A 23,689-nucleotide genomic window follows, 5' to 3' on the forward strand; every position below is an offset into this window, starting at 1 on the left:
TGTGCTTTATGAATTTTGACACTATATGTGTAACAGGCTTGAACTGCTAATGGAACATGTTTTGTCTGTAGCTATGCTGTCAGCATGTATTTGCAGTATGTACCAGAGTCTGAGGTGATCACTGCTGTGGCACTAGCTTATTACTGTGGTACCTGCATGTGAGGCAGGGTCTTTCCAGCATATGATATAACCTTGAGATGAGAATAATAATCTTCACTTTCCATGTTTCGTCCTTGTACAAAACTTAGTGATGCGACAGTACATCATGTGTGTTTACATCAAATATATATTCAGTTAAGTAGCTCTTACAGTCAAGGTCAAGCAGTTTTGTGTTTAGAGGTGGTGAACTTCATGAAATTACATTGTAACTGATTCAAGATCTGTCATATGGCTGAAAAGAAACTGCTTTCTCAAACTAGCTCTGCCTTGCATTCTAGTGATGTATGTAGTGCTGGGAGAATGGTTAACATGTGCAGTAGTGTATGTACTGCAGTGAGACTGATTACCATGTGTAGTAGTGTATGTGCTAATGGAAATCGTGCAGTAGTGTATGTACTGCTGTGAGACTGATTACCATGTGCAGTAGTGTATGTACTGCTGTGAGACTGATTACCATGTGCAGTAGTGTATGTAATTATGGAATGCTGGTTAGTGTGTGCAGTAATGTATGCACTGTTGGGAGACTGGATAGCGTGTGCAGTAGTGTATGTAATGATGGAAAACTGATTAGCATACACAGTAGTGCATATACTACTAGATGACTTTCATTCATTCCTGGTTAGCATGTGCAGTAGTGTATGTACCACTGGAAGGCTGGTTAGCATGTGCAGTAGTGTATGTACTGAAGGAATGCTGGTTAGTATGTACTGCTGGAAGACCGATTGACATGTCCCATAATGTATGTACCAATGGAAGGCTGATTAGTATGTGCAGTAGTGTATATACTACTTTGAGGCCAGTACATGTCCATTAGTGTTTGTAGTGTTGGGAGACTAGTTAATATGTTAGGTGGTGGCTGTATAGCAAGTGCAGTAGTATACATACTACTGAGACACTTGTAGGCATGTCCATGTGCTGCTAAGAAACTGGTTAGCATGTGCAGTAGTATATGACATTATATGAAATGATGGAAGACCGCTTATCATGTGCACTGGGTATGTAATGATAAAAGGCTTTTTAGCATGCACAGTGGTGTATGCAATGATGGAAGGCTGTTTAGCAAGCTCAGCAGTGTATGTACCACTGGAAGGCTGGTTAGCATGTCTAGTAATACATGCACTGCTGGGAGACTCGTTAGCATGTGCAATAGTGTATGTAATAGTGGAAGACTTGTTCCCATGTACAGTAATGCATGTAGTGTTGGGAAACTGGTTAGCATATGCAGTAGTGTATGCACCCTGGAAGGGTAGTTAACATGAGCAGTACTAGTACTGTATGTATGGCTGGGAGACTGGTTAGCATGTACAGTAGTGTATGTATTGTTGAGAGACTGATTAACATGTTCTGCAGTGGCTGATTAGAATGTGCAGTAGTGTATTTAATGATGTAAGGGTAGTCAGCATGCACATTAGTATATGTATTATGGAATGCTACTTAGCACGTGCAGTAGTATATGTAATGCTGGGACTGGTTAGTATGCACAGTAACGTATGTAATGATGGAAGGGTGGTTTACATGTATAGTGATGCATTAACTGCTGGGAGACTGGTTATTATGTCCAGTAGTGTAGGTACCACCAGAAGGCTTGTTAGCATTTACAATAGGGTATGTAATGATGGAAAGCTGGTTTCCATGTGCAGTAGTGTATGCATTGCAGTGACACTGATTAGCATTTGCAGTGGTGTATGTAATGATGAAAGGTAGGTTAACATGTGTAGTACTGCATGTATTGATGTGAGGCTGGTTAGCATGTACAGTATTGTATGTAATGATGGAATGGTGGTTGCTATGTGCATTAGTGTATGTACTGCTGGGAGACTGGTTATCATGTGCAGCAGTGTATGTACCACCAGAAGGATGGCTATCATGTGCAGTAGGCGATGTAATGACAGAAGGCTGGTTAGCATGTGCAGTACTGTGTGTTCTGCTGAGAGACTGGTTAGTATAAGCAGTAGTACATGTAATAGAAGGCTCATTAACATGTGCAGTAAAGTATGCAATGATGGAAGGCTGTTTGGCATGTGAAGTAGTGTATGCAGTGCTGAAAGACTGGCTAACCTGTGCAGTAGTGGATGTAACTGGTTGGCCTGTACAGTAGTGTGTGTAATCATGGAAAACTGGTTAGCATACACAGTAGTGCATGCACTGCTGGAACACTGGTTAGCATGTAAAGTTGTATATGTTCCACTGGAGGAATGGTTAGCATGTGCATTAATATATGCACTGTTAAGAAACTGGTTAGCATGCAAAGTAGTGTATCCACTGCTGGGAGGCGGGTTAGCATGTGCAGTAGTGTATGTAATACTGGTTACATGTGCAGTAGTGGATGTACTGCTGTGAGACAGATTAGCATGTGCAATGTTGTATATACTGCTCATTGGCTGGTTAACATGCAGTAGTGCATGTACTGTTGGAATAACTCGTTAATATGTTAAGTATTGTCTGGTTAGCATTTGTGGTAGTGTATCTACTGCTGGAAGACTGGTTAGCATGCAGAGCAGTGCAAGCAATGATGAAAGTCTGGTTAGCGTGATGTACAGTATATGTAAAGATGGAAACATTCGTATGTGCAGTACTGTATATACTGATGGCAAAATGGTTAGAATGGGCAGTACTGTATGTAATGATGGAAGTCTGGTTAACATGTACATTAGTGTATGTGATGATATAATGCTGGTTAGCTTGTGCAGTAATGTATGGAATGATAGAAGACTGGTTAGCTTGAACGGTAGTGTAGGCAATGATGGAAGGTTTCTTTGCATGTGCACTACTGTATGTACTGCATGAGTAGCAGTATATGTAATGATGGAAGGCTGGTTAAATGTGCAGTAGTGTATGCAATGATGGTTAGCATACACCACTGTGCATGTACTGCTGGAAGAATAGTTATAATGTGCAGTAGTGAAATTACCACTGGAAGGCTGGTTAGCATGTGCAGTAGTCTATGTACTGCTGAGAAACTGGTTAGCATGGGCAGCAGTGTATGTACTGCTGGGAGGCTGGTTAGCATGTGCACTCATTTTTATAATACTGGAGTGTTAGCATTTGCAGTACTATATATACTACTGGTGAGAATGGTTAGCATGTTTAGTAGTATATGTACCACTGAAAAACTGGTTAGCATATGCAATGGTCTATGTAAATACTGAGTGCTGGTTAGCAAGTGCAGTTGTGTACATAATGATGGAAAGCTGGTTACCATGTGCAGTAATGTATGTGCTAATGGGAGACTGGTTAGCATGTGCAGTAGAGTTTGTAATGATGTAAGGCTTATTAGCATATGCAGTAGTAAATGTACTGCTGAAGACTGTTTAACATGTGCAGTAGTGCATTTACACCTGGAAGGCTAGTTAGCATGTCCAGTAGTATATCTAATGCTGGAGTGCTGATTACCATATGCAGTAGTGTACCATATGCAGCAGTGTATGTACTGCTGAAAAACATGTTAGCCACTGCAGTATTGTCTACTGGCTGGTTAACTTAAAGTAGTGTATATATTGCTAGAAGAATGGTTAGCATGTGTAGTGGTGTATGTAATGATGGAAGGTTGGTTAGCATGTGTAGTAGGGTATGTACCACTGAAACGATGGTTACCATGTGCTGTATTTTATGTAGTGCTGGAAGACTGGTGAACATGTGCAGTAATGTATGCAATGATAAAGGCTAATTAGCATGTGCAGCAGGGCATACAAGGATTGAAAGCTGGTTGACATGTGCAGTAGTGTACATGCAACTTAAAGGCTGGTTAACATGTCCAGTACAATATGTACTGCTAGGACACTGTTTACCATCTGAAGTAGTTTGTACTGTTGTTAGGAGACTGGTTATGTACCCCTGGAAGGCTAGTTAGTATAAGCACTAGTGTGTGGACTGCTGGGAGACTCGTTTGCATTTGAAGTAGTGCATGCACTGCTTGGAGGCTGGTTAGCATGTGCAGTTGTGTACGTAGTCAATGCTGGGAGGCTTAACATGTGCAGCAGTGTATGTACTGCTGAGGGATTGGTTGACATGTTCAGTACTTGCTGGTTAGCATCTGAAGTAGTGTAAGTACTGTTGGGTAACTGGTTTGCACGTGCAGTAGTATATATAATGATGGAAAGCTTATTAGCATGTGTAGTAAGGTATGTAATGGTGGAACGCAGGTTAGTGTGTGTAATAGAAATATTTCTGGGAAACTGGTTAATATGTGCAGTAGAGTACGTAAAGACTGAAGGCTGGTTAACGCGTAGTAAGATATGTAATGATGGAAGGCTGTTTAGCATGAGCAGTACTGTATGTCATATTGGAGTCCTGGATTGCATTTGGAGTCATGCATGTACAGCTGGAAGGCTGGTTAGCATGTGCAGTAGTGTAAACCAGTCACAAGTGGTGTCCCACAAGGCTCGGTCCTGGGACCCCTACTGTTCGGCATATACTTCTCAGAAGTATAGGCAAACACAGGAGGACTATGGCTAACCAAGTTCACCAATGACTGCAAACTGGGAGCCATAATTGACTCCTCGGCTGACACGAACATCCTCCAAAAGGGCCTTACTGAGAGAGGCACCTGGTGTCAAAGTCATGGCTTCAAGCTAAATGCCAAAAAATGCATAGTCATCCCATTTGGGAAAACAAATCACGCACGAATTACCACATAGGTGGCAGCCCCCTTAATACAGAAGAGGTAACAAGAGATCTTTGGACCCAGGTAGATAGTAATCTCTCCTTTGACAATCATATTGCCAAAGTAGTTAGGAAATCCTTCTATGTGGCCCATCTAATTACTAAAGGGTTCACAACTAGAAATAAAGAGGTTATAGTGCCCCTCTACTCGTCACTCATTAGACCCATCATAGAGTACAATGCCCCATTTGGGATGTACTTCACAAGACACTTCCAACAGCTGGAAAGACCACAAAAGTACCTCACCAAGAGGATTACTGGTCTCAAACATATGTCCTATGCAGCCCAACTGAAAAAACTCCGGTTGTACTCAGTGACATATCGCTTACTAAGAGGTGATCTCTGCCTGACTTACAAAGCTATGTCCAACTCAGAATTGATGGACATGCTCCACCTAAAGAAATCCAAGTCATTGCGAGCCATGCGCTCTAGTGAGCTAAACCTCACCACAACAATAAATAGAACATGCTGGAGGGACAGATTCCTGTCACAAAGACTCCCCATGCTTTGGAACAAAATTCCAAATTACATCAGGCAGAGCCCCTCACTAACACTCTTCAAGAGAAACCTTGACGAGTGGATGAGTAACAGAAAATACACCCCTGGGATCATTTCATTGGCTCTGCTTGACAGAGGATCAGTTAATTAATCAATGGGGTGCCGAAAGCCGACACACTCTGGCTAGGCTTATAAATGCCCTCGGGCAGATAGCCTAGTACCTACCTATGAACCTATGTAATGATGAAAGACTGGCTAGCATAAGCTGTAGTGTATGTAATGATGGAAGGCTTGTTAGCATGTGCAGTACTGTATGTACAGCTGGGAAACTGATTACCATGTGCAGCAGTGTATGTAATGATGGAAGTTAGGTTTGCATGGGCAGAACTATATGTACCACTGAAACCTGGTTAGCATGTGCAGTAGTGTTTGTACTGCTGAGAAACTGGTTAACATAAGCTGTAGTCTATGTACTGCTGGGAGGCTGATTAGCATGTGCAGTAGTGCATGTACTGTTCTGAGTCTGGTTAAGACATTAAGAAGTAGCTGGTTAGGATGTGGAGTAGTGTATGTACTGATGAAAGAGTGGGTAGCATGCACAGTATTATATGCAATGTCTGAAGTCTGGTTGGCTTGAGAACTAGTGTGTGCAATGATGGAAGGGTTGTTAGCATGTGAAATAGTGTACATACTGATGGGAGAATAATTAGCATGTGGAGTAGTGTATGTAATGATAGGAGGCTGTTTGAACTTTTGCTGTAGTGTATGTAGTGCTGAAAAACTGGTTAAACTGTGTAGTAGTGTATGTAGTGATGGAAGGCAGGTTTGCATGTTCAGTAGTGTATGTACTGATGGGAAACTGGTTAGCATGTGCAAAAGTGCATACAATGATGGAAGACTGGTTAACATGTGCAGTTGAGTATGTAATGATGGAAGGCTGGTTGGCATGTGCAGTATTGTATGCAAGAGTAGTTATCATACACAGTATTGCATGTACCAGTGGAGCACTGGGTAGCATGTTCAATAGAATATGTACCACTGGAAGGATGGTTACTATGTTCAGTAGTATATGTACTGGTAAGAAATTGGTTAGCATGTGCAGTAGCGTATGTAGTATTGGAATGCTGGTTAACTTGTACAGTGGTGAATTTACTGTTGGGAGACTGATTAGCATGTGTAGTGTATTTACTGCTTACAGTTGGTTAACATGTACAGCAGTACATGCACTGTTGGGAGATTGGTTAATATGTTAGGTAGTGACTCCTTAGCATGGGCAGTAGTGTATGTACTGCTGGAAGAGTGTTTATAATTCACAGTAGTGTATGCAATGATGGAAGGCTGGTTAGCATGATTAGTTGTGTATGTAATGATGGAAGGGTTGATAACGTGCAGTAGTGTATACCCTGCTGAAACAGTAGTTAGTATGCGAAGAAGTGTATGCAATTATGGAAGTCTTGTTATCATGGCCAGTTGTGCATGTAATGATGGAAGCATTAACATGCGCAGTAGAGTATGCAATGATGAAAGCCTGGTCAGCATGATCAGTTGTGTATGTAATGATGGAAGGACACTGATGGGGAAATAGCTTGTGCAGTATTGTATGTTATGATGGATCACTAAGCAGCAGGCAAGTATAGTATGTACCTCTGGAAGGCTGGTTAGCATATGCTATTGAGTCTATAGTGCTGGAAGATGGGTTAACATGTACACTAGGTTATTTCATGTCCGAAGGCTGGTTAGCGTGTGCAGTATTGTATGTACTGATGCAGGCCTGGTTAGCATGTGTAGTAGTATATGTAACACTACAACTCTAGTTAACATACACACTAGGCATGTACTGCTGGAAGAATAGTTAGCATGCATAGAAGTGTTATGTACCATTGGAAGGCCAGATAGCATGTGCAGTAGTGTATGTACTACTGGGAGACTGGTTATTATTTGCAATAGTGTATGTATTGCTAGGAGGCTGGTTAGCATGCGAGTAATGTATGTATAACAGAATGGTGGCTAGAATCTACAATAGTGTATGTACTGCTGGGTGACTAGTTAGCATGTTCAGTAGTGTGTGTAATGACAGAAGTTATGTTAACATGTGCAGTAATATGTAATGATGGATGAACAAAACCCAAAAAAGTAGCCCCCCCCCAAAAAAAAAACAGTGTAAAAAAACAGGGCTTTCCAGTTTTTGTTTTTGGTTAGTGTAGTGATGGATGGCTGGTTGGCATGAGCAGTCATGTATGTACTGCTGGGGGGCTGTTAGCCATGTGCAGTAGTGTCTGTACTGCTTGGGAGGGCTGTTAGCCATGTGCAGTAGTGTCTGTACTGCTTGGTGTGCTGTTAGCCATGTGCAGTAGTGTCTGTACTGCTGGGGGGGGCAGCTAGCCATGTGCAGTAGTGTCTGTACTGCTGGGGGGGCAGCTAGCCATGTGCAGTAGTATCTGTACTGCTTGGGGTGCTGTTAGCCATGTGCAGCAGTGTCTGTAATGCTGGTGGGGGCAGCTAGCCATGTGCAGTAGTGTCTGTACTGCTGGTGGGGAGCAGCTAGCCATGTGCAGTAGTGTCTGTACAGCTGTGGGGGGCAGCTAGCCATGTGCAGTAGTGTCTGTACAGCTGTGGGGGGCAGCTAGCCATGTGCAGTAGTGTCTGTACAGCTGTGGGGGGCAGCTAGCCATGTGCAGTAGTGTTTCTACAGCTGTAGGGGGCAGCTAGCCATGTGCAGTAGTGTCCGTACAGCTGTGAGGCTATTAGCCATGTGCAGTAGTGTCCGAGAAGGCTGGATAGTATGTACAGCAGTGTATGTAATGATGTAAGGCTGGTTAGCATATGCAGTAGTGTTTGCAATGAGAGAAGGCTGATTAGCATATTCAGTAGTCTATGCTCTATCTGGAGACTGGTTCATATGTTAATCACTGGCTGGCTAGGGTGTACAGTTGTGTAGCACCTGCTGTGAAATTGCTTGGCATACACTTGCACAGTAGTGTATGCAGTGACAGACATCTGGTTAGCATGAGCACTAGTGTGCAATGATGAAAGGGTTGTTTGCATGTGCAGTAGTGTATGTATGATGGAAGAAAGATTAGTTGTGCATTAGTGTATTTAATGATAGAAGGCTGGTTAGAATGTGCATTAGTGTATGAAATGATAGAATACTGATTAGCATACGCAGTAGTGAATGTAATGCTGGAAGGTTAGTTAACTTGTGCAGTGGTGTAAGTAATGGTGGAAGGCTTGTTTGTATGGGCAGTAGTACATGTAATGCTGGGAGACAGGTTAGGATTTGAATACTGTATGTAATGATGAAAGCCTAGTTAATGTGCAGTATTGTCTGTAATCATGGAATGCTGGTTGGCATGCAGGGTGATGTATGTATTGCTGGCAGACTGGTTCTGATGTGCAGTGGTCTATGTGCCACCAAAAGGCTGGTTAGTATTTGTAGAAGGGTATGCCATGATGGAAGCCTGGTTAGCATGTGCAATCCTTTATGTACTGCTGGGAGACTCTTTAGCATGTGCAGCTAGTGTATGTAATAATAGAAGGCTGATTAGCATGTGTAGTGTATGTACTACTAGAAGGGATGGTTAGCATGTGCAGTAGAGTATGTAATGATGGAAGGCTGGTTAAAATATGCAGTAGAGTATGTAATGATGGAAGGGTTCTTAGCATGTGCAGTAGTGTATGTACTATTAGAAAACTGGTTAATATTTTAAGTACTGCCTGGTTGGCATGTGCAGTAGTGTAGGTACTGCTGAGAAACTGGTTAGCATATGCAGTAGTGTATGTAAATATCGAGTGCTGGTTAGCATTTGCAGTTGTGTATGTTATGATGGACAGCTGGTTAGCATGTGGAGTAATGTATGTACTGATGTAAGACTGGTTACCATGTGCAGGAGAGTCTGCAATGATGCAATGCTTATTCGCATACAAAATGGTAACTGTAGAGCTAGAAGACTGTTTAGCATGTGCAGTGCAGCAGGGTATGCAATGATGGAAGGCTGGTTGGCATGTGTAGAAGTACACATACAACTCAAAGGCAGGTTATCATATCCAGTACTGTATGTACTGGTAGGAGACTGTTTACCATCTAAGTACTCCATGTACTGTTGGGAGACTGGTTTGCATGTGCAGTAGAGTAGGTACCTCTGGAAGGCTAGTTAGTATGTGCAGACGTGTTTTGACTGGTGGGAGACTTGTTTGCATTTGCAGTAGTGTATGTACTGATTGGAGGCTAGTTAGTATGTGTAGTAGTGTATGTATGGCTGAAAGGCTTGTTAACATGTGCATGTACTGATTGGAGGCTAGTTATATGTGTAGTAATGTATGTATGGCTGAAAGGCTTGTTAACATGTGCAGTAGTGCATGTACTGCTGAGAGACTGTAACATGTTCAGTATTTGCTGGTTAGCATGTGCAGTAGTGTATGTAATGATGGAACTTTGGTTAACATGTGCATTAAGGTATGTAATGATGTAAGCTGGATAGCATGTGCAGTAGTGTATGTAATGATGGAACTCTGGTTTAACATGTGCAGTAAGGTATGTAATGATGGAAGGCTGGTTAGTATGAGCAGTAGTATATGCCATAATGGAATGCTGGTTTGCAAATGCAGTTCTGCATGTACTGCTGGGAGGCTGGTTAGCTTATGCAGTACTGTATGTATTGAATGAAGGCTGGCTAGCATGAGTAGTAGTGTATGTAATGATAGCAGTCTTGTTAGCATGTGCAGTACTGTATGTACTGCTGGGAAACTGATTAGCATGTGCAGTAGTGTATGTAATGATGGAAGATTGGTTAGCATGGAAGGGAGTGTATGTACCACTGAAAGGCTGGTTAGCATGTGCAGTAGTGTTTGTACTGCTGAGAAACTGTTTAACATAACCAGTATTGTATGTACTGCTGGGAGGCTGTTTAACATATGCAGTAGTGTATGTACTGTTCAGAGACTGGTTCAGATATCAAGTAGCGGCTGGTTAGTATGTGTAGTAGTGTATGTACTGCTGAAAGAGTGGTCAGCATGTGCAGTATTGTATGCAATGATGGACGTCTGGTTAGCTTGAGCAGTTGTGTGTGTAATGATTGAAGGGTTATTAGCTTGTGCAATAGTATATGTACTGATGGTAGAATGGTTAGCATGTCAAGCATAGGTAATTATCGAAGGCTGTTTGGACTGTGCAGTAGTGTATGCAGTACTGAAGACAGGTTAATATGTGCAGTAGTGTATGTAATGATGGAAGGCTAGGTTGCATGTTCAGTAGTGTATGTACTGCTGAGAAACTTGTTAGATTGTACAAAAGTGCATTAGAGTATGTAATGATGGAAGGCTGACTGGCATGTGCAGTAGTGTATGTAATGATGGAAGATTAGTTAGCATACACAGTAGTGCATGTACCCAGTGGAGCACTGGTTAGTATGTGCAATAGTGTATGTAGCACTGGAAGGATGGCTAGCATGTGCAGGACTATATGTACTGCTAAGAAACTGGTTAGCATGTATACTAATGTATGAAGTATTGGAGTGCTGGTTAACATGTGCAGTAGTGTTTGTACTACTGGGAGACCTACTAGCATTCCTAGTGGTATATATACTGATTACAGGTTGGTTAACATGTGCAGCAGTACATGTATGTTTGGGAGACTGGTTAAAATGTTAGGTAGTGATTGCTTAGCATGTGCAATAGTGTGTGTAATGATGGAAGGCTGGTTAGCATGTGCAGTAGTGTATGTAATGATGAAATGTTGGTTCTGATGGCCTTAATCTCAATGCCAAAAAATGTGTCATCATCCCCCTTGGGAAAAACCCGGTTCCCTTGATTTACCACATTGATGGTAGTCCACTGAACACAGAAGGTGAGGTCTAGGAACACAGGTTGACAGCAACCTCTCTTTTGGCCACCATATTGCCACTGTGGTCAGAAAGTCATTCAATGTGGCACATCTCATTACTAAGGATTTTGCATCTAAGAAGAAATGCCTTCTATGTGGCACATCTCATTACTAAGGGTTTTGCATCTAGGAAGAAAGATTATTTTCTCCCTCTACTCTTCCCTCATTAGGCCAATCATCGAATACAATGCCCATTTGGCATATACCTCACTAGACACCTGCAACAAATGGAGATGCCAAAAAAGTACCTCACAAAGAGGATCCTAGGCCTTAAACACTTGTCCTATATGGACAGACAATGTCTGACCCAGCTCTGTTAGAAATGCTACATCTAAAGAAATCCCAATTCCTCCACACCACATGCTCCAGAGACCTCAACTTCATTACCACAATCAAAAGAACATGCTGGAGGGACAGGTTCATAACCCAGAGACTGCCCATGCTATGGAACAGACTTCCCATACATGTCAAGCAGAGCACCTCACTGGCCCTCTTCAAGAGGAATCTTGATGAGTGGATGGGAAATAGAAAATTCATCCCAGGGATCACTCCAGTGGCTCTATTTGACAGAGGCACTAGGAACTAAGGTCAGGTGACATGATGCCAAGGTAATCCTATAGGCTAGGCTTGTAAAGGCTCCAGAGCCATTAGCCTAGTACACACTTATGAACCTATGATGTTCAGTAGTGTATCTGCTGCTGAGAGACTGGTTAGCATGTGCAGTAGTGTCGGTAATAAAGGAAGGCTGGTTATGAAGTGCAGCAATAGTTTATGTAGTGCTGGAAACCTTGTTAACATGTGTAGTAGGGTATGTAATGACAAATGGTGGTTAGCATATGCAGAAGTGTATTACTGCCTGAAGCCAGGTTAGCATATCCATTAGTGTGTGTACTGAGAGAAGGCTGATTAGCACGTGCAGTAGTGTATTACTATTATAAGACTGGATAACATGTGCAGTAATGAATGTAATGATGGAAGGCTGGCTAGCATATGCAGTGGTATATGTATCACTGGAATGCTGGTTAACATATGCAGAAGTGTATGTAATGCTGGAAGAGTGGATAGCATGCACAGTGGTGCATGTAATCATGGAATACTTGTTAGCATGTGCAGTAGTGTATGTAATGATAGAAGGCTGGTTGCAGTAGTCTATGCATGAGGAATGCTGGCTAGCATCTGCAGCAGTATATATACTACTTGGAGACTGGTTAGGATGTGCAGAAGTTCATGTAAAGACAGAAGGCTTCTTAACATGTACAGGTTAGGTATGTATTCAAAGAAATTTTTTATTAAAATGTTTTCCATTTCTTCAAATAGACTGAACCATAAATAGTGAAAAAATAATATAACAATCAACTAGTCAACTATTTACAAAAGAAACTATATACAATTGCCTAATCCAATCCATAGCATGTTTCCATATACGATATGCAATTTGTATTAAGATGCTGTACTGACTAATCAGATCAATTTGTTTTGCCCAATATTTTGTCAACTTTCTGCCAGTAAGTGATGTATGATGTTGTCTTATCAGCTCTTTTCTTTATAGTTGCTATTTCCATTTGAGACACAAAGACTGATTTTCTTGAAATCTTGAAAAGTTGGTGGTGCTTTATTCTTCCAGTAAGATGTTATGGCTTTATGTGCTATCACAAGTAATGTCCACAGTAAAGGATATTTTACTTTGGGACAGATTGTGGTATGGGTACATAAACAAAACTAATAACTTGATTAACTGAAAAGTATCATTAAAAATTGTTTGAAAGAAATAATTTCAAACCGAAAAACGTGTTCCCAGTCTGCTTTTGTATGCATTTTACATGTCCAACAAATCAATATGTTTCTTACATATTAGTTCTAACCTATGAGGGGGTTAGAAAGGATCTATGTAGGAATTTCCATGCATATAGTTTCCACTGAACTGACTTGGTAGTAAGGCTTGGTGATAAAAGGATCATTTCTTTTTCATTTTTATCAGCATCCTTTTGATTAACTTGATTATAATAATTCCAGCATGAACAGTATTGAAAGTAGTGATGGAAGGCTGGTCACCATGTGCAGATGTGTATGTAATGATGGAAGGCTGGTCACCATGTGCAGATGTGTATGTAATGATTGAAGGCTGGTCACCATGTGCAGATGTGTATGTAATGATGGAAGGCTGGTCACCATGTACAGATGTGTATGTCATGATGGAAGCCTGGTCACCATGGGCAGATGTGTATGTAATGATGGAAGGCTGGTCACCATGTGCAGATGTGTATGTAATGATTGAAGGCTGGTCACCATGTGCATATGTGAATGTAATGATGGAAGGCTGGTCACCATGTGCAGATGTGTATGTAATGATGGAAGGCTGGTCACCATGTGCAGATGTGTATGTAATGATTGAAGGCTGGTCACCATGTGCATATGTGAATGTAATGATGGAAGGCTGGTCACCATGTGCAGATGTGTATGTAATGATGGAAGGCTGGTCACCATGTGCAGATGTGTGTGTAATGATGGAAGGCTGGTCACCATGTGCAGATGTGTGTGTAATGATGGAAGGCTGGTCACCATGTGCAGATGTGTATGTAATCATGGAAGGCTGGCCACCATGTGCAGATGTGTATGTAATGATGGAAGCCTGGTCACCATGTGCAGATGTGTATGTAATGATGGAAGGCTGGTCACCATGTGCAGATGTGTATGTAATGATTGAAGGCTGGTCACCATGTGCATATGTGAATGTAATGATGGAAGGCTGGTCACCATGTGCAGATGTGTATGTAATGATGGAAGGCTGGTCACCATGTGCAGATGTGTATGCAGTGATGGAAGGCTGGTCACCATGTGCAGATGTGTATGTAATGATGGAAGGCTGGTCACCATGTGCAGATGTGTGTGTAATGATGGAAGGCTGGTCACCATGTGCAGATGTGTGTGTAATGATGGAAGGCTGGTCACCATGTGCAGATGTGTATGTAATGATGGAAGGCTGGTCACCATGTACAGATGTGTATGTCATGATGGAAACCTGGTCACCATGGGCAGATGTGTATGTCATGATGGAAGCCTGGACACCATGGGCAGATGTGTATGTTGTGATGGAAGGCAGTAGTGAATGTAACCATGTCAGACTGGTTATTATGAGTTGTAGTATATGTGGGTCTATATTAGAACATCGAAGTTTCAAAACATTGAATGTTCTAATATCAAACCCTATTCAGCGAAAGCTGAAAATATCAAAGCAACAGAAAACCGAATGTTTTCCTAGGGAAAGAATTTGGTTGTCTGTTTCTGTTGCTTCGGTATTTTCAGCACTGTGGTGGAAAGTTACAGGTCGGGTTCAGGTAAGTGTGCAATTGTGTGGACATGAAGGTTAGGGCGGGTTAGGTGAGTTAGGTTTATGGCGCGGGTTCGGTATATGTGCGATTGTGTGGATGTGAGGGTTAGGGTGGGTTAGGTGAGTTAGGGTTAGGGAGCGGGTGAGGTGAGTGTGCAATAGTGACAGACCTTAGGGTTAGGGTTTGGGTTAAGGTAAGTGGATAGTTAGTGGTGTGTGTATAGTTTAGTGTAGGGTTAGGTGTAAGATTTTAGGTGTACGTGTGTAGATTGCTGTTTGTTTGGTATGCTTGTGTTGTGTGTATGTGTTTTGGAACAGCAAATTGTTTCCCTTGGAAAAAATTCACTGTTGTGTATGTTCGATGCTTTCAGCTTTCGCTGAATAGGGTTCGATAGTAGATCATTCTAAGTTTTGAAACTTTGATGTTCTAATATAGACCCGTATATGTAATGATGGAAGACTGGTTAGCATGTGCAGATGTGTATGTATGACTGGAAGGCTGGTTAGCATTTGCAGTAGTGTATGTCTTGCTGGGAGAGTGATTACCATGTGCAGTACTGTATTAAATGATAGAAAGCTGATTAGCATATTCAGTAGTGCATGTAGTGATGCAATATTGGTTAGCCTGAGCAGTATTGTCTGTACTGCTGGGAGACTGGGTAGCATGTGCAGTAGTGTATGTACTGCTGGGAGGCTGGTTAGCATGTGCAGTAGTGTATTTACTGCTGGAAAACTGGGTAGCATGTGCAGTAGTGTATTTACTGCTGGAAAACTGGGTAGCATGTGCAGTAGTGTATGTACTGCTGAGAGACTGGGTAGCATGTGCAGTAGTGTATGCACTGCTGGGAGACTGGTTAGCATGTGCAGTAGTGTATGTACTGCTGGGAGACTGGTTAGCATGTGCAGTAGTGTATGTAATGCTGGGAGACTGGTTAGCATGTGCAGTAGTGTATGTACTGCCGGGAGACTGGTTAGCATATGCAGTAGTGTATGTACTGTTCGGAGACTGGTTAGCAAAAATGTTAGCAAGTGCAGTAGTGTATGTACTGCCGGGAGACTGGGTAGCATGTGCAGTAGTGTATGTACTGCCGGGAGACTGGGTAGCATGTGCAGAAGTGTATGTACTGCTGGGAGACTGGGTAGCATGTGCAGTAGTGTATGTACTGCTGGGAGACTGGTTAGCATGTGCAGTAGTGTATGTACTGCTGGGAGACTGGGTAGCATGTGCAGTAGTGTATGTACTGCTGGGAGACTGGGTAGCATGTGCAGTAGTGTATGTACTGCCGGGAGACTAGGTAGCATGTGCAGTAGTGTATGTACTGCCGGGAGACTAGTTAGCATATGCAGTAGTGTATGTACTGTTTGGAGACTGGTTAGCAAAAACGTTAGCAAGTGCAGTAGTGTATGTACTGCCGGGAGACTGGGTAGCATGTGCAGTAGTGTATGTACTGCCAGGAGACTGGTTAGCATGTGCAGAAGTGTATGTGCTGCTGGGAGACTGGGTAGCATGTGCAGTAGTGTATGTACTGCCGGGAGACTGGGTAGCATGTGCAGTAGTGTATGTACTGCTGGGAGACTGGGTAGCATGTGCAGTAGTGTATGTACTGCTGGGAGACTGGGTAGCATGTGCAGTAGTGTATGTACTGCCGGGAGACTGGTTAGCATGTGCAGTAGTGTATGTACTGCTGGGAGACTGGGTAGCATGTGCAGTAGTGTATGTACTGCTGGGAGACTGGGTAGCATGTGCAGTAGTGTATGTACTGCCGGGAGACTAGGTAGCATGTGCAGTAGTGTATGTACTGTTGGGAGACTAGGTAGCATGTGCAGTAGTGTATGTACTGCCGGGAGACTGGTTAGCATATGCAGTAGTGTATGTACTGTTCGGAGACTGGTTAGCAAAAACATTAGCAAGTGCAGTAGTGTATGTACTGCCAGGAGACTGGGTAGCATGTGCAGTAGTGTATGTACTGCCGGGAGACTGGTTAGCATGTGCAGAAGTGTATGTGCTGCTGGGAGACTGGGTAGCATGTGCAGTAGTGTATGTACTGCCGGGAGACTGGTTAGCATGTGCAGTAGTGTATGTACTGCTGGGAGACTGGGTAGCATGTGCAGTAGTGTACGCACTGCTGGGAGACTGGGTAGCATGTGCAGTAGTGTATGTACTGTTGGGAGACTGGTTAGCATGTGCAGTAGTGTATGTACTGTTGGGAGACTGGGTAGCATGTGCAGTAGTGTATGTACTGTTGGGAGACTGGGTAGCATGTGCAGTAGTGTATGTACTGTTGGGAGACTGGGTAGCATGTGCAGTAGTGTATGTACTGTTGGGAGACTGGGTAGCATGTGCAGTAGTGTATGTACTGTTGGGAGACTGGGTAGCATGTGCAGTAGTGTATGTACTGTTGGGAGACTGGGTAGCATGTGCAGTAGTGTATGCACTTGCTGGGGGACTGGTTAGCATGTGCAGTAGTGTATGTACTGCTGAGAGACTGGTTAGGATGTGCAGTAGTGTATGTACTGCTGGGAGACTGGGTAGCATGTGCAGTCATGTATGCACTTTCTCGGGGACTGGTTAGCATGTGCAGTAGTGTATGTACTCCTGGGAGACTGGTTAGCATGTGCAGTAGTGTATGTACTGCTGGGAGACTGGTTAGCATGTGCAGTAGTGTATGTACTGCCGGGAGACTTGGTAGCATGTGCAGTAGTGTATGTACTTCTGGGAGACTAGGTAGCATGTGCAGTAGTGTATGTACTGCTGGGAGACTGGTCAGCATGTGCAGTAGTGTATGTACTGCCAGGAGACTGGTCAGCATGTGCAGTAGTGTATCTACTGCCAGGAGACTGGTCAGCATGTGCAGTAGTGTATCTACTGCTGGGAGACTGGTTAGCATGTGCAGTAGTGTATGCACCGCCAGGAGACTGGTTAGCATGTGCAGTAGTGTATGCACTGCTGTGAGACTGGGTAGCATGTGCAGTAGTGTATGTACTGCTGTGAGACTGGGTAGCATGTGCAGTAATGTATGCACCGCTGGGAGACTGGGTAGCATGTGCAGTAGTGTATGCACTGCTGGGAGACTGGTTAGCATGTGCAGTAGTGTATGCACAGCTAGGAGACTGGTTAGCATGTGCAGTAGTGTATGTACTGCTGGGAGACTGGTTAGCATGTGCAGTAGTGTATGTACTGCCGGGAGACTTGGTAGCATGTGCAGTAGTGCATGTATTGCTGGGAGACTAGGTAGCATGTGCAGTAGTGTATGCACTGCTGGGAGACTAGTCAGCATGTGCAGTAGTGTATGCACTGCTGGGAGACTAGTCAGCATGTGCAGTAGTGTATATACTGCCGGGAGACTGGTTAGCATGTGCAGTAGTGTATGCACTGCCGGGAGACTGGTTAGCATGTGCAGTAGTGTATGCACTGCTGGGAGACTGGGTAGCATGTGCAGTAGGGTATGCACCACTGGGAGACTGGGTGGGTGGCATGTGCAGTAGTGTATGTACTCCTGGGATACTGGTTATCATATGCAGTAGTGCATGTACTGCTGTAAGACTGGTAGCATGTGCAGTAGTGTATGCACCACTGGGAGACTGGGTAGCATGTGCAGTAGTGCATGTACTGCTGTGAGACTGGGTAGCATGTGCAGTAGTGTATGTACTGATGTGAGACTGTGTAGCATGTGCAGTAGTGTATGCACCACTGGGAGACTGGGTAGCATGTGCAGTAGTGCATGTACTGCTGTGAGACTGGGTAGCATGTGCAGTAGTGTATGCACCACTGGGAGACTGGGTAGCATGTGCAGTAGTGCATGTACTGCTGTGAGACTGGGTAGCATGTGCAGTAGTGTATGTACTGATGTGAGACTGTGTAGCATGTGCAGTAGTGTATGCACCACTGGGAGACTGGGTAGCATGTGCAGTAGTGCATGTACTGCTGTGAGACTGGGTAGCATGTGCAGTAGTGCATGTACTGCTGTGAGACTGGGTAGCATGTGCAGTAGTTTATGTACTGATGTGAGACTGGGTAGCATGTGCAGTAGTGTATGTACTGATGTGAGACTGTGTAGCATGTGCAGTAGTGTATGCACCACTGGGAGACTGGGTGGGTGGCATGTGCAGTAGTGTATGTACTGATGTGAGACTGGGTAGCATGTGCAGTACTGTATGCACCACTCGGAGACTGGGTAGCATGTGCAGTAGTGCATGTACTGCTGTGAGACTGGGTAGCATGTGCAGTAGTGTATGTACTGATGTGAGACTGTGTAGCATGTGCAGTAGTGTATGCACCACTGGGAGACTGGGTAGCATGTGCAGTAGTGCATGTACTGCTGTGAGACTGGATAGCATGTGCAGTAGTGCTTGTACTGCTGTGAGACTGGGTAGCATGTGCAGTAGTTTATGTACTGATGTGAGACTGGGTAGCATGTGCAGTACTGTATGCACCACTCGGAGACTGGGTAGCATGTGCAGTAGTGCATGTACTGCTGTGAGACTGGGTAGCATGTGCAGTAGTGTATGTACTGATGTGAAACTGGGTAGCATGTGCAGTAGTGTATGCACCACTGGGAGACTGGGTAGCATGTGCAGTATGCATGTACTGCTGTGAGACTGGGTGTGCAGTAGTGCATGTACTGCTGTGAGACTGGGTAGCATGTGCAGTAGTGTATGCACCACTGGGAGACTGTGTAGCATGTGCAGTAGTGCATGTACTGCTATGAGACTGTGTAGCATGTGCAGTAGTGTATGCACCACTGGGAGACTGGGTAGCATGTGCAGTAGTGTATGCACTGCTGGGAGACTGGTTAGTGTATGTACTGCTGGGAGACTGGGTAGCATGTGCAGTAGTGTATGCACTGCTGGGAGACTGGGTAGCATGTGCAGTAGTGTTTGTACTGCTGGGAGACTGGGTAGCATGTGCAGTAGTGTATGCACCACTGGGAGACTGGGTAGCATGTGCAGTAGTGTATGCACTGCTGGGAGACTGGTTAGCATGTGCAGTAGTGTATGTACTGCTGGGAGACTGGGTAGCATGTGCAGTAGTGTATGTACTGTTGGGAGACTGGGTAGCATGTGCAGTTATGTATTCACTTGCTGGGGGACTGGTTAGCATGTGCAGTAGTGTATGTACTGCTGGGAGACTGGTTAGGATGTGCAGTAGTGTATGTACTGCTGGGAGACTGGGTAGCATGTGCAGTCATGTATGCACTTGCTCGGGGACTGGTTAGCATGTTCAGTAGTGTATGTACTCCTGGGAGACTGGTTAGCATGTGCAGTAGTGTATGTACTGCTGGGAGACTGGGTAGCATGTGCAGTAGTGTATGTACTGCTGGGAGACTGGTTAGCATGTGCAGTGGTGTATGTACTGCTGGGAGACTGGGTAGCATGTGCAGTAGTGTATGTACTGCTGGGAGACTGGGTAGCATGTGCAGTCATGTATGCACTTGCTCGGGGACTGGTTAGCATGTTCAGTAGTGTATGTACTGATGGGAGCCTGTTTAACATGTTCAAGAGTGTATGTGCTTAGATTAGGTTCTATCACACTTAGAAAGGGAAACAAAAAAGGTTGCCTGCTATCACCTTTATTATTTGTTTTAATAGTATATGATTCAACCATATGCGAACAATATTAGATCTCAGACCAAAATATAAGGTATAGAAATAACTAAAAACATAAATTTACAATTACAAGTATTTGCAGATGACATCCTTTTATCCCTATCGAATAACATCCCTCTATACAAGCACTGTTTAATGCTATGATTACTTTTCAAAAAGTCTCAGGACTATGTTTCAATGATGACAAAAAGATTTTATACTTAAACCCCAAAACAAATAAATTAGATAAAAAATTCTCCAAATACATTGTTCTTAGGGCAAACTCAAATATTTGGGGCTTAAGTTTGTGCCTATTGTGTTACCTAGGGTCATTAGTTAAGCAAGAGATGTTTAGGTTTTTATGGAAAGTGTATTTGAGGTATCATTTTGCATTTAATAAATAATAATTTAAAAAGTAAGAATTCTTTGCTTTGTGAATCTGATGATAGTTTCTTTTCCTGTTATGAAGAAGCTGGGGAAATGTCTGATGGTGACAATGATGAAAATATGTTTCTAATGCATATTGTAAAGTAAATGTATCAACTATATCAGTGTTTAACAAATTCATGCCACCCTTTGAAAATACACGTATTTCACAGTTTGGCTCCATGATAGGTTTTGGAGGTGAAAATATCTGTGATAGTGTTTGTTAAATAAAAATGAGATATCTTACAATTTAACTTTAAAAGAGTGGCAAGTTTTGAAAGTGCTGAGAAGTAGAAGGGATATAATAATAAAACCTTTGTATAAAGGGAATAAAATAGTAATTATGAACACGTTACAATATTATAGAATGTGTATGGAACACTTAGAGAATGTTGAAGTTTATGAAAAATGTGATAGGAATAAATATGAGCAAGCAGTAATTGAGTATGAGAAAATGTTAGATAAAAGTGTTAGGTTGGGCTACTTCACTGATAAGGATGTCAGGGATAGGTTGTTTAACCAAAACAATGAGATTGCCGTTTTCTTTTATCTGCCTAAGGTACATAAAAGTATGGAAAATCCACCTGGTAGACCTATTATTTCGGCTTGCAAATATTTTTTACATAATGTTGGTTTGGTTCTACATAAAATATTGTTACCATATGTCCAGAGATCTCTGGCATATATACAAGACAGTTTTGATTTTTTAAGGAAAGTTTCCCGTTTAATTTGGAATAAGGATAAATACTGGCTGGTGGTTGATGCTAAAAGTTTGTACACCACTATTAAGCATAGAGATGGTCTGGAGGCTATTGCATATTTTCTGGGTGATAGCCCCTTCTCTAATTTAGTGGTTGATTTGGTAAATTTTTGTCTTAAGAATAATTATTTTTATTTTGATGATGTATTGTATAGACAGAAACAGGGCACTGCAATGGGGGCAGCATTTGCCCCCATGTATACCAATCTTTTTATGTCTTTTTTTGAGATTAAGTTTTTATTTAATTTGAATTTTATGAAAAAATATGTTATTTCCTATTTTTGTTTTATTGATGATTTGATATTTGTTTGTGAGGGTGGTAGGGATGAAGATGAGTCTATGTCAGAAATACATAAGAATCATTTTGGCCTTTCATTTGATGGGCTTCAGAAGAGGAATAAAGTGATATATCTGGACCTCATTTTGGAGGGTAAGGAAAGTGGAGACATCTCATCAAATATACATAAAAAATTTGTTGATGGTAATCAATATTTACACGTGACTAGTTGTCATCCACCCCATGTTTTATAGGCTTTAACCTTTGGGGAAATATTATGTATCTCAAGATTATGTAGTGATAAGAATTTGTTGTTAAATGAGATAGGACAGACTAGAGACATGTTTTTGAGAAGGGGTTATGATCCAGTTATTATGCAAGAAGCCCAGACAAGAGTAAGGGAAGAAACAAGTATAGGTAAGAATGTGAGAGGAAGTATTAACAAGTATAAATACAATGATATCCATAGTATGTATGAAAGTAAAATAAATGACAGAAATGCAGTAAATCCAATTTACTATGTGTCTGTTTATAACATTAAAATTGAAGAGGTGAGGACACTAATAGAGTACTACTGGAAATATTTGTTGGAGGATAGGTTTTTGGCAGATATTTTGCCTAGGAAACCTTTTTTTTTCCTATAAAAGGGGACAAAATTTGAGCGACATGATAGTACATGGTAAATTTTGTATGCCAGTTGTGAAAATACCTAACACACCATCAGTTAGAGGAACATTATGTTGTAACAAGTGCAGTATATGCACACATATTGTGAATGTGTTCAATAATATAAATGGTATTAAATTTGAATCTAGAGGCACCTATTCATGTAGAAGTAAGGGAGTTATATATGCCTTGAGGTGCCCGTGTCAGTTATATTACATAGGGGAAACTAAACGTGAATTTCGTATCAGATTCATGGAGCATCTAAGGGATATTAGAAATATAAAGGAAGACAAAATGATTGCTTTACATTTTAAAATGTTACATAGTAGTAATGCCACATTATTACAAGGTACAATTTTAGAAAGAGTGGAATGTTTACATAATGATGAAGATGTATTGAAACATAAGTTATTGTACAAGGAAAGTATTTATATTTTAAAATATAAAACACTGACGCCAAAGGGCTTAAATAATGAGTTGAATTGGAAGTGTTTACTTTAAGGGGGTAATTTATTGTCTAATTGTTAATTGAATGTAATTAATTATGTAGAATATAAAAATGTGTGTATTTTTTTGAGTATTTGTTATTCCTTGAAGGTGGAGACACCTAAGCGGTAGAAAAATAAAGAACAGAGTATCTTGCATACCTGTCTGACTTTTTGTTCACCACAGTCAGTGGTTTTCTTTGGGTCAGAGTTGTTTGTGATATATTGGAAGGAGGAAGAAATAGGAGAGTGGTTTTGTATTTCAAATATCTGGGAGTCTATATATCACAGGCCGTAAATGACACTATAGACTACAACTATACCACAACACTAAATATAGAAATATTACTCAATAACTAGAACAAATTTTTATTTACAATGGCAGGCAGGCTGTATTTAACTAAATCAGTCTTCCCCAAAATACTATATCTCATACAAGTTTTTTCACTACCACCACCAAAATATATAATACAAAAATACAATACAATAATTTTAAAATTCCTATGGTATCCACTTAAACAAAAATTTACCAAACTAGGAAGATGGTGGAATTAGTCTTCCAGACACAGAGATATAAGCCCAATCGGCAGTAATTAAAATATTACCCTATGGCTAAATCCACTGTATTCTTCTATTTCAAAGTCACTACATGAACAAATTTGCTTAAATGATATACAGAAACATATTCAGGACAAGTTAGTAATTGTACCAAATATTTTATATTGGACTTTAAAATTAATGGAAAGTAAAAACAAAAAAATCTATATATAAATCACACAATAACCGTATTCAAAAAAATTGTTAATGCTGATCACAGTAGCAAATCCTGGTTATTTGCAATTTCCCCAATAGCCCACACCTCTAACAACTTGGAAGCACTTCAACTTGATAAAATGGAAAATTTGAAGAAAGCAGAATTATATACCAACCACCACATATCTTTCAAACAAATATAATTTACCCA

The sequence above is a fragment of the Protopterus annectens genome, chromosome 7.part0 (assembly GCF_019279795.1).
Source record: "Protopterus annectens isolate FY-2018-M chromosome 7.part0, PAN1.0, whole genome shotgun sequence".
NCBI lineage: Eukaryota > Metazoa > Chordata > Ceratodontiformes > Protopteridae > Protopterus > Protopterus annectens.